The sequence below is a fragment of the Myotis brandtii genome, unplaced genomic scaffold (assembly GCF_000412655.1).
Source record: "Myotis brandtii unplaced genomic scaffold, ASM41265v1 scaffold69, whole genome shotgun sequence".
Classification (NCBI taxonomy): Eukaryota; Metazoa; Chordata; class Mammalia; order Chiroptera; family Vespertilionidae; genus Myotis; species Myotis brandtii.
Genome location: NW_005370700.1, coordinates 1,819,923 through 1,832,451, shown reverse-complemented (window position 1 = coordinate 1,832,451; position 12,529 = coordinate 1,819,923).

Below are 12,529 nucleotides of genomic sequence, written 5' to 3'. Positions count from 1 at the left end.
TGGGGTGCCTGGCCAGTCTGGGTGAGGGGCTGAGGGCTGTTTTCAGGCTGGCGGGTGACTGAAGCTCCCAACCGCTCCTTTTTTTCTTTTATTCTGGGCCAGCTTTAGCTCTGAGGCTTGGCTCCAGCTCTGAGGCCTCGGCTGCTGAAAGCAGGTATCTGGTTTGTTTGGGTTCTATAATCAAAACACTGTTTCAACTCCAGCTCTGAGATCCCGGCTGGCTGAAAGCAGGTTTCTGGGGTTTTGTTTAGCTTCTATATTTGTAACAATGTTTCTTAAACTGCAAGCTCAGAGGCCGGCAGCGGCAGGCAGGGAATGTTGGCTTCTTCTGTCACTGGAGCAAGCAAGCCTCCTGTTCGCTTCAAGCTGCCTGGCTGCCGGCCGCCATCTTGGTTGGTAGTTAATTTGCATATCGCCCTGATTAGCCAATGGGAAGGGTAGCGGAGGTACGGCTAATTACCATGTTTCTCTATTATTAGATAGGACATTACTAAAACCTCTGACTAATATTAAAAGCACATCAATTGTTCATTGGGGTGAAGTTGGGAGTAGAATTAGGGTTGAGATTTCTAACTACTATGCCAAGTGATCAAATCAAGGTAAGATTGTACATAAGCCTGGTTCCTTAGCTGGTATTAACAATAAATTACGTAGAAGAAAATATAGGTACTAATAGTGGATCTTGATCTTAGAGGAGAGTTTATGATTTTGACCCAAAAGGCGAGGGGAAGTAAAGGCAAAAATAAATGAATGGGACTATATCAAACTAAAAAGCTTCTGTACTGCAAAAGAAACCACCAACAAAACAAAAAGGCAACCAACTAAATGGGAGAAGATATTTGCTACCCTTTTAAAATAGGTCAAATCACATCATCCCTTCATTCACATCCCTCATATTTCACTCCATTTCACCAAACTAAAATCCCAAATCCAGTTGCTTACAGTATTCCTCAATACCTTTCAGATCTCATTTCTGCTACTCTCCCTCTCTCACTTCAGCCCTGCCACAATGGCCTCTTGTGTTCCCATAACACTATGTGCCTCTGTTATGTGCCACCAGACCTCCCCTAGAAGGCTGATGCCCTCACTCTTTCAACTCATTGCTTGAATGTAATTTTCTGAATGAGGCCTATTTGTAATACCTTATTCAACACTGCAAACTGCCCACAGACCCTCACCCTGGAATTTTACTCCCCTCTACCATACTGATTTTTATTCCAAATACATAGTTCTTCTTATCATATTTAATGTTTTTCATGTTACACTAGAACATAAGTTCCAGGGGACAAAGATCTTGGCCGTGAGTACATAGAATGGTGCCTGACACACAGCAGGGACCTCCTAAATATCTATTGACTGAATTTTCTCATTATATGGCTCCAAACTTGAGGAGTTTTGCCCCAGTTCCTGCATGGAATCTGTGTCTCTTCTGGAGCAAATACAGCCTGGGTGATCACAGGCTTGAACACTTCCATTGGAAGTTATGACGGACTCCCACAAATTGAACACAATCTGTTCAGAGTTCCAAGGAGTTGTCAAAATACATATAAATAACACCCATACGATTTGGAAACATAAAATCTCAGAATTAAACATGATCAGTTTAGCAGCCTGCTAAACTTATTTGAGCACGGTATTATTAACTTAAATTGTACACCAAAACATCTCACATTTCTGTCTTGTGACAATGCCCATGAGAGATGATAATCTCTTATGCAGAACATTCTATTTGTGTGCCTGGGATTATGCACTGATCTTTGCATAATGGCACTACATAGTAAGGCTTTCCCCTCTGTCCTGGAATCCAACGTGGAATTGAGAGATGTCTCTGTTCTGCACTCCTCTCTCTCCTGTGAACAGGATACTCCACATTATAGCCTGTGAGTTCCAGGCCCTATCCTCTGTCTTCTTTCAGTCTTTCTCCACCAGAATACAAAGTCTGACCGACTCTGCCATTCCTGTAACTGTATTCTTGCTCAGAAATATTTTTAGCTTGTAATTTCCAATCATCAAAGGAAAGTCTCCCTTTGTGTCCACATTTGAATGGAATCCCTGTCTACAGGCTTCAGAACTTCTTTCTAAGTCTGTCTTCTCAAGGACCCTGAGAAAACTGGGATACGCCATTTGCTCTCCCAAACTGCTTTCCTCTGCTTCCACAACCATTGGAATGTGAGCAACTTTTATTTTGATGGTAACATAAACTTCTATTTTGATGCTAGTTTAACTTCTTCTGACCCTGCTTCCTCTGGGGTTCTAGGCCACTCAGATGTTACCTTAACCCTTCAGCTGTGCTTTGTAAACTTTAAATCATTCAAGTTAGAGTAGGGAGAGCCCTATTTTCTGAATTTGAATGTCCCCTGACTTTGCTTTCACTTTCCAAGTTTCTGTATTGACTTCAATAATTTTTTTCCCAACAATCTAGTTTCTCCCTGAATTCCCAGAGTTCTCCTTTCAAAATCCAAGCAACACTTTTCTGTTCACAAACCAATACCCACACTCAGTGGTCAAAATACTTTCATAGTTCCCTCTGTTCTAGGAACTGGATTTGCTCAGAAGCAAGGAATCCCAAATTTTGGTTCTCTTAAAGTCCGCTTTGGACTGAAAATTGTAAGTCAGGAAAATCTCCTTTATAACAAAAGCTCACTGTGGTTGACATTCTAGATCCCCAAATTTGTATTGCCATAATAAAAGCTGAAACATATGCCCACTTCCAAGCCTTGGCAAAAAGCTAGAAAAACAGCCCAGCTGGTGTGGTTCAGTGGTTGACATCAACCTATGAACCAGGAGGTCATCATTCCATCCCTGGTCAGGCTACATGCCCCAGTTGCAAGCTTGATACCCAGTAGGTGGCATGATTTGAGGCAGCTGATCAATGATTCTCTCTCATCACTGATGTTTCTCTCCTCTCTCTCTCGCTCTCTCTCTCTCTCTCTCTCTCTCTCTCTCTCTCTCTCTCCCTCTCCCTTTCTCTCTGAAATCAATTAAAAAAAGAAAGTCCAGAACACAGAAATGATAATCCTGGGGAGAAAGGGAATGCCAATGCCAGTCAACAGGTCCAAATATATGCACAAAGGAGGTTTGTTGGGTTTAGTGTGAGTTCTCTCTGGTCATTAAAACAAATTTCCATCCTATCCAAGACTAGATTCTTTCTCATTCCATGTGGGTTGTTACTTGCTTAAGTATCATGCTTACCTGCCCTTCAGCTATCGTTGTTGAATATCTTCCCATTCTCTCCACAAGCCTTGGCTACTCAACCTCTAACTTGTTTGTTTTTTAGTCATCATTATCATTCCTCTCCCCACCCCCAAACCCTGAATCTCCATGTTTGTTTATTATAATGTTTAATGGCATCTCTGTGTGTATACTCCATTGCCCACACAGAAATATCAAAACTTCAATTTCTCTCATTGAACAGTTTATGCATTGATCAAACTGTTATTTTCTGAGCACTAGCTTAGATGTGGATATATACAGATGAAAAAGAACCTTCTAGAACCAAACATCAATTATTATAACTGTGACAAGGTACTATGGGAGCACAAAGGGAAATTGCTTAACTCTGTCAAGAAAAACAGAAGAGATAACATTTGAGGTGATTTCAGGAGGGATACCTACAAAGGGATACCTACCATTATTGACAGAGGCAAGCATATGGTAGGTGCATAGAAGGATAAGACCGTATGAGACATTGGAGGAACTATATTAGCCTGATTTTCTCCTAAGTCACAGTGGTAAAAAAAAAAAAGTGGGAGGGTTGGAAAGGTAGGCCGTAGAGAATGGCGCTGTGTACCGTGGTAGGAAATTTGAATTTAATTTTATGGAAACTAAACACTTTTCATGAAATATTTTGATACTAAAGTGATTAAAAAGATGTAGTATATAAAAATCACTCTGGTCTTAGTATACAAGGTGGAATAAGGACTAGAGAAGGGCCTGAATTAAGGCAGTGGGAAGGAGAAGCCATTCTAAATTGCAGGACAGGCATTATCAGGAGGCTTGTCATAGTTCATGTGCAACTGGTGCAACTGATTCTTCCCAAGAATACTTCACCACTGAGCACTGGAGGAAAGAAGTCACCCTGTCATCAAGCAAAGACTCAAGAATAAAATTTGATCTGAAGACTCACATTCATCTAAAAGTCCACCACAGACCTTCTTCCTACCACAGATCTACAAGCCTTCCTTATTCTGTAGACTTCACCCTTGATTTCCCCCATATTGATAGACAAACTGCCCTCAACTCCTCAAAAGAGAAAATCTTTCAAGTTGTACTCTAGATCCCACCCTCTCTCACCAGTAGATGAACTTCTCTTCCATAGGTACATCTTTCACAATTGCATCCTCTTTTCCCACCTATTGGATCACTATTTTCAATCCACAAACATGCTGTGAAATCTCTGTTTGTTAAAAAATAATAATAATTTTCCCCTAAGTCTCCCTCCAGATATGTCAATGCTCTATTTTACTTCCCCTCAAGTTTTTTTTAAAAAGTCAATACATTGTTGTGTCTAATTCATCTCACATTTACTTCTAAAAATTACAAAGTATGCCAATATATAAGAATTGATATTTTACCATCACCATCAGCCCCTCAACCCTTATATGCATCATGTACTCTCAAGCCTCCATGCTCTTGTTGGTTTTGTCATGTCAGGATAGAATGACTTTTTCAACCTCCTCTTCCTATGAAAATGTAATTAATCATTCAAAGTGTAGTTTAGAAACCAACTACTCCATAACATCTTTCTCAATCTCTTCAGTCAGATTAATAATTTTTCTCTTCACTTCCTACTTTTACCTCTACTATTATATTCTTATCAACTCTACCTGGAATTACAGTTAATGATTCAAGGCTCAAGGACATATTTCATAATTTCTAATTCAAGGTCATATATCTGACACCCCAAATAAATTATAAATTTTGGTAAAGGAGAATTCTTACTTTCATTTTCCCCATAGTAGAATCTAGCACCATGCCCCACTTGTAACAAATGCTTATTTACTTAATTAAGAGTAAATCAAGCACTAGCCAGTTTGACTCAGTGGGTAAAGCATTGGCCTGTGGACTGAAGGGTCCCAGGTTTGATTCCAGTCAAGGGCAAATGCTTGAGTTGCAGGCTCGGTCCCCAGTGCGGGGTGTGCAGGAAGCTGCCGATCAATGATTCTCTCTCATCATTGATGTTTCTATCTCTCTCTCCCTCTTCCTTCCTCTCTGAAATCAACAAAAATATATATTTTAAAAAGAGTGAATCAATAGAAGGATGAAGATACATAAGTTAGTAAATAAAATTGTTTTTCCTCAAGCTTTTGAATGTAATAACATTAGATTTCCTATATTAAAATTATTTTCCTCAAAAGGTCCTAGATATTCAATACTGTCTAAACATCTGATCAAAATGTATCAATCCCTTATGATCCAGGTTACTACTGGATAATGCTGAGAGGCAGGGAGATACATAAGTTAGTAAATAAAATTGTTTTTCCTCAAACTTTTGAATGTAATAACATTAGATTTCCTATATGTATCAATCCCTTATGATCCAGGTTACTATTGGCTAATGCTGAGAGGCAAGATATCAAAAGTTCTTCTCTAGGGAAAAAGAGAAAGACATACGGACTTCCAAAGAACCCACTAATTTCCCATCTCCAAGTTGTGAGTCTGTAGTTTTAAATCCAGCAGGGCACTAATGTAATAATGCAGTCAATTTAGTTATATCTGGAACACTTAAACATAATATTTATTTCTCAAGATTGATTTTACTTTACAAGTGTATATGGTGCATAAATTAGCTTTTAATGCCTAACAAACTACCCCAAAGCCTAGTGGCTTAAAAAAGTCAATAATCTACTTAGTTCATGATTCTGTGAGTTGGCAATCTGAGCTATGCTCAGCTGAGTGATTCTTCTAGTTTAAGCTGGGCTTACTCATGTGCCTGCAATTAGTAACCAATTGAAGGCTGCTTGGTCTAGAACGGCCTCAACCAGGAAGATTCATTTCTGATCCCATGTCCTCTCAGCTCCAGCAAGCTAGCCTAGGCTTATTCATAGGAAAGCTGGGTAAGGACTAAAGAGAGAAACTGGTCTGAAAGTCTCCTAAGGCCCATGTGCAGAGCTGACACATCACTTCTGCTACATTCAAAGGAATCATAAAACCATCCTGTGTCAGGGAGAAAGGGAGTAGGTTCTACCTATAACAGAAGGTGGTGCAAAGTCACATTGCAAAGGATGTGAAAATAGCGAGGCATACAGGCTTATGGTGTTTTTTATTAAATATGCCTTTAATAGTCAAAACGCCAGGAGTATATATTAAACATTTAATATTAGATTGTTCCTAACTTCAGAAAATTACAGCCTAGTGTGGGAGATAGACATTTGACAGGCAATCCTGTGATAAGTGGTACTAGTATATGTTTTTCCTCTGCTTAGGACATTCCTGCTTCTTCTATTTCTATAGTACCCCCTTAAGATCTCAAATAAATATCACTTCATCTGAAAAGTCATGACAGGGAACAATCTTGTCCTAACAGTCCAAGTTGGTTAATTGGCTATTTCCCATGTGACAAACTCTCTTCATCTGTGTCCATACTGAATTATCACTTAGAAGGCATGATCCATTGAAAGGCCATGCTATTGCCAGAAATTAATTTTAAAAGTGATAACAGAAAGAAAAAGAAATGTTCTTCATTCTTTATGTCATACATTACACCATGAGAATTTTTGCAATTGTATCATTTGTTAATATCTCTGTTAGAGAACAGATGGAAGATCTAGAGGTTTTAAATAGCAGGGGGTGTTATTTAATCAGATTTGTACATTTAAAAAAATCACTTTTCTGTATTGTATGCAGAGATCAATTTAGAAGCAAATACTACAATCTCAGTGAGAAATTATGGGGATGTTTGAATCAGAGAGAAGTTATAAATTTTGAGAGCTATGTATGATGCTAAAGCCATACACCATGACTGCTTGATTGAACATTGAAAGTGACTAAGCCAAAAACAGCAATGATGACTTCCTAGCTCAGGACATTAAGACCAGTTGGGCCCCTCAGTGAGAGAGAATTTAAAAAGACATGTAACTTGAAAGACTATAATGAACTCTTTCAGAAAGGGTTAACTTTTCATATTTGGGCACAGGATATGGGTTAATGAATTTACAGACAACTGTGGCTTAGCATTATAATCACCACAATCTTTATTAGTGAAGAACCCTTTGGAGTATGAGTTCTTTAGAGAACTTGATGAAAACTATAAACTCTATAACCAGAAAAAAAAAATTCATGAACCACAGAACTTGACAGGTTAACCAGTCCATATACCCCAAACCAACGGATCCTATGTCAAAATCCCCTGTTCAGTAAATGAGATGTAAGAACATTAATCCAATCTGGATCCCCTCCCAAGAGGACACACGTGAGTGAGCTGTGAGTGAAGTGACCTATTCAGCCTAGCAGTTTATCATCTAATAATGTCATTTTGAAAACACTAAAAATATACAAACCTGTGCTTAATTTTTTTTTCATTTACTCCATTTTTGTTAACATTTATAATGAGAACTTGACTAAAAAAAAATGTTGTTTAAATGAGATTTGCCCAAATGCAGCAGTAGAAGTGAGCATCTGATTCCAGTTTCAGTCTTAACTGCCACCAGGCTCCTCTCCTCACTGAAAAAGCATATTTGGAAATCTGTATAATGTCCATGCATTGAAGGGTTACACAGGGGTGAAAAAGATGCTAGCAAACAGGCTCATTAATTCTCTCTTTTTTTTATCTGTTTATAGGAGTTATTACAGATGTCCCCTTTGTTTTTTCCCACTGACCCCCCCCTACACCCCACATCTGCCCCTCCCAAGCCTTCACCACACTATTACCTGTGTCCATGGGCTATGCATAAATGCATATAAATTCTCCTCTCTCACCCCCCCACTTTTACCTTCCTTCTGAAATTCATCAGTCTAACTTGAATAAGATTAAAGTCACTATGATTTAACTCTCTAAAATTTCAACATCTTATTAAACATTAAATCCCTTCAATTAAGTATTGTATAAATAAAATAATTACTTTTCACATTCATGATTTGGATTCCAACCCAAAGCACAGCGTTATAATAATTTTAAGTTGTACATCAAGAGCAAAACAGCCTTGGAAGAATAATAAAATTAATGAAATGTAGACCCACTCTCTACCAAACAATTCTCTGTTTCCAAATAAAGTCAACAATACCTGGGTATGTACAAGCAGAACTCACATGAAGCAGATACTAATAATCAGGTCATTAAACAGGTAACCTGGACAGTGAGAATGTGGCTTTTATAGTGTCAAAGATGTTGGGGGCAGCTCAGTTCAATATTTTGTACACCAGCTCCCCAGATGGGAGCATTAATGACTGAATCAATGTGTTGGAGGAAGAGCATCCAGTTTTTCAATGATTGCTTTATCCACCCTATTTACAATGCTTTTCCTTTTCTGTATATAAACTACCATGATGACGATCACAATGATTTAGTCAGGAACATAGAATGTTCAAATCCCTCCCTTGTGAGTTTCTATGTAATGAATAATGAAAATACAGTCATTTTTGTTAGCATAGCTATTTCATGTTCCTTTGAATGATCTATAAGGGAGTTACTATATTTATGTTCTTTTCTTCTTTACAAAAGAAATTGCTCTTCTATAATTATAGTTATATAGTAAAGAATTTTCTTATTGAATTTTCTTTTTCAACAAAATTGATTTCTTTATTGACTTTAGGAGTGAAAACTAGTAAGTTGAATATGGCATAAAAGGAATATTTGTCCATATGCTTATATCATTTACTATAATCTGAACTAAGCTGGAATATTAATAGCTTCTGGTTTCTCATACAAATGTAAGAGCACATTTACAAATGGAAAAGTCAGTGACTATTCCAAACTGGTATATAAATCCACTCCAATAGTCACTTGAATTGTTACCTGAAGAAACTATGCAAAGGAAAACCAAACAAGAGACATGTGCTTGACACAGTTAGCAACATTCTGGCTTGAAGAGAATTAGCATATGGAACAAGGAACTAGTTTCAGCACCATTCTCGTCTGCTTTTCTCATATGCCTTAGAATTGAAGATAATAAATGACTATGGCTGGGATGCTAGTTGGCTAGAAAACAATCCAAAGGGTCCAAATAAGTATGTTCATTTCTGGACACAGAGCAAATGCCAAGATTTCTAACAAATATGCATATTTGGTCATAAGAAAAGCTGGTTGGGAGACTGTGGATGTCTCCATTTATCTCTATGATCACATGAGAAAAATAAAAGGCATTACCTGTGCAACATGGAATTTATAGGGTATTGTTGTGGCTAAAGGACATATTCAACCTGATAAAAGCCAATTCCTCTCCTAATTCGAAATGAGTTTGGTATGCTTGTCTATTTGGCACTATCCACTCTTTCCTGAGATTGGTGATGATAAACCAGTCTCAGTATAATGCCCGTGCATTGAAGGGTTACTCTTCATTATGGGAACTCTTTCCTTCATTCTGACAGGAAAGCTTTGACTTATTTGAGGCAATGAGAGTGATGATTTATCAGTGACATTTTACTGTCTGTTAAAGAAAAGAATGGCACCATACTACATGATGCAGACATGAAAAGGTGCAGCCTGTTGAAGACTATGACAGAAGAAGTCTCATAATAAACTAGAAACAAGGCCATAATGCAATGCATTTTGACTGCATTAGTATTGTTATAAGATTTCTTGTCTTTGAACTATAATAGGCTAATGTATAATTCTGAGACACTTCATCCTACAATGTCATATGTTTTTCTCATAATGACAGTTATTAGCAAATATGAAAAGATTCATTTAGAATTTTGACATGAAGCTGTAACACATGAATTTTGAACCAAAAAATTAAAGGCATTTTTGAGCAGATATGCCCCTGTTTAATATACAGACAGATTTTTATTTAAAAAAAAATAAAAACCATAGTAAAATTTCAGGGGAGGGGCAAATTAGGTAAAAGAAATATATGAAGAAATATGGTTTACTAAAATGAAATTTAAAAAAAACATGCTTTGTTTGTTGGGTTATATTGAGGGATATTCTGTATTCATCAATAGCTATTCTTGATTTAAGTGATGACTTAAAATGGTTAAGAACATAAATTTCGTATTACAGCAATCTCATATAGAATCGGTACTCAGAGAATTCACTCTCTCTGAAGGGCTATTCCTTGTCAAGGTTAACTCTGGAAACCAAGGAGTATTTTAAAAGCAACACAAACCCATACCCCTCTCAAAAACAAATCTATTTGGAAGATACTCGTGTACTTAGATCCAATCATCCCTAATAGCCATGGTCCCTTACAGTACCAGATAACATAAAACTAATACAAATATATTTGCCTCCTAGAAGGAGCTTAGAAACCATGGTATCTACCTGAACTCCACTCTACCACTAAAGCAGTGCCTGGGTACAACCTGGACAAGAAAATTAAACAACCAAAAATTCATGAGCTATATAATGCTACTGTCTTCTTCCTTCTCCCTTCAATTGGTTCCTTCTATAACCTAGGTTCCCAGAAAACAAAAGGGTCACAGAATGAATTTTCTCATGTCTCCATGTCTACATATCTTTGGTTTTGCATGACTTCTAATATTGCCAAAATATTAACATTATGCTTTAAAGAGCCCATGTTTTCTAAACTTGTATATTAGTAAAGTTACATTCATATGGAAAAGATGTAGAAAAATTAGAAGTTACTTTTTTTAAAAAATTGTTCAGGCGATAGTTGAAAAGGACCAGCTAGGAGACTATTTTGCACTCTAGGCTATTTTACCTTAAGTAACAAATATCAAATGGTGAATAAAATAGGTACAGATGCTAAGGGTTTGCATGTGCCATACCAACTGTGTTCATACCAACTCATTTTAAATATTAAATCTTCTTGTGGCCTATGTGGTATTAATATTCCTTATTACTAGATGTGAATCTAGGCCATGCAAAGAGGAAAAGGAAGAAATAAGGAGGGAAAAGAAAGAAAAGGGTGCCCCAATGGCATATTTCTACAGTACTAAACCAGCTGCCAATTCTTTCTGGGGACTTAAGACTGAACAACAGAGAATATGAGACAATCTGATGTCCCACCGACAACCAGAAACTGACTATAGGCTCTAAAGCAGGGGTGGGGAACCTTTGTTCTGTCAAGGGCCATTTGGATATTTATAACATCATTCGCTTAATATAAATTTATGTTGCAGTGAAAAAAGCTCCTAGATTTATTCAACTTTGATTTCCTGGGCCAGAAGAAACAGTTAAAAAAAGTTTAGCATGGATCCCAGTGCATTCCAGCCATGATGACTTTTATTTAGTGACTTCCCAGGATGGAGAAAACCTAGATTTAGAGTCATGCAACTGCCCCAGAGAGCATCTGAATGTTTTAGAACAGAGAAATCACCATCCTTGAAAAGTAGCTACATTATCATAACTTAAGATAATTTGGAAAACAGTTATTGTACAACATCACGTAGGTCCCAATATTTGAATATAACTATTTCCATTCATGAGCTGAATTTGGTGAATATTACAATTGTATTTCAATGCTGAGCTTGCCCATTAAAAACTGTCCATTTATGTCCCCAGATGTTCTCAATTCACAGTGAACTCACATTCTGCTTTTGCTTTGAGGTTTGCCAACATGAACCTGTAAAAGTTCTTTTGGGAATCCTGCTGGCTCCATATGCCCTGAACTTTAAACGAACCAACTCCTAAGCTCAGTAAATGGACAGTAACATTTCATTGGCAGAATCAATAGTCAAGTATCAGGCACAGAAAAATGATCCTGAATCTTCCCTTCACCCAGATAAAAATGAAGAAAAGGATCCACAGTGAGTATTCTATGGTTCAACTTGAACATTTCTAAATTAAAGCAATCTGGACCCTCTGTCTTTCCTCTTACTGAATTACTCTGATTTGTACTGAGAACCATCAAATTAGAGGAATATGCAATACAATATATATTGAGGACATGGGGAAGTTACCAGAATTCACACTTCCACTAAACTTTTTAGTCAACTTTTAATTTAGTCTTTTGAACTACATAGTAGTTTGCATCATTTGGGGGATTTTTTTTTAAAATTTAAATTCTTTATTGTTTAAAGTATTACATGAGTCTCCTTTTTCCCCCATTGATTTCTCTCCGGCCACCCCTACCCCCCAGCACATGCCCTCACCACCCTACTGTCTGTGTCCATTGGTTATGCTCATATGCATGCATACAAGTCCTTTTATTGATCTCTTACCCCCTCACCCTCTGCCTTCCCTCAAGGTTGGGACAGTCTGTTCGATGCTTCTATGTTCATCAGTTTATGTTATTCATTATATTACACAAATGAGTGAGATCATGTGATATTTATCTTTCTCTGACTGGCTTATTTCGCTTAGCATGATGCGCTCCAGGTCCATCCATGCTGTTGCAAATGGTAAGAGTTCCTTCTTTTTTACAGCAGCATAATATTCCATTGTGTAGATGTACCACAGCTTTTTAAT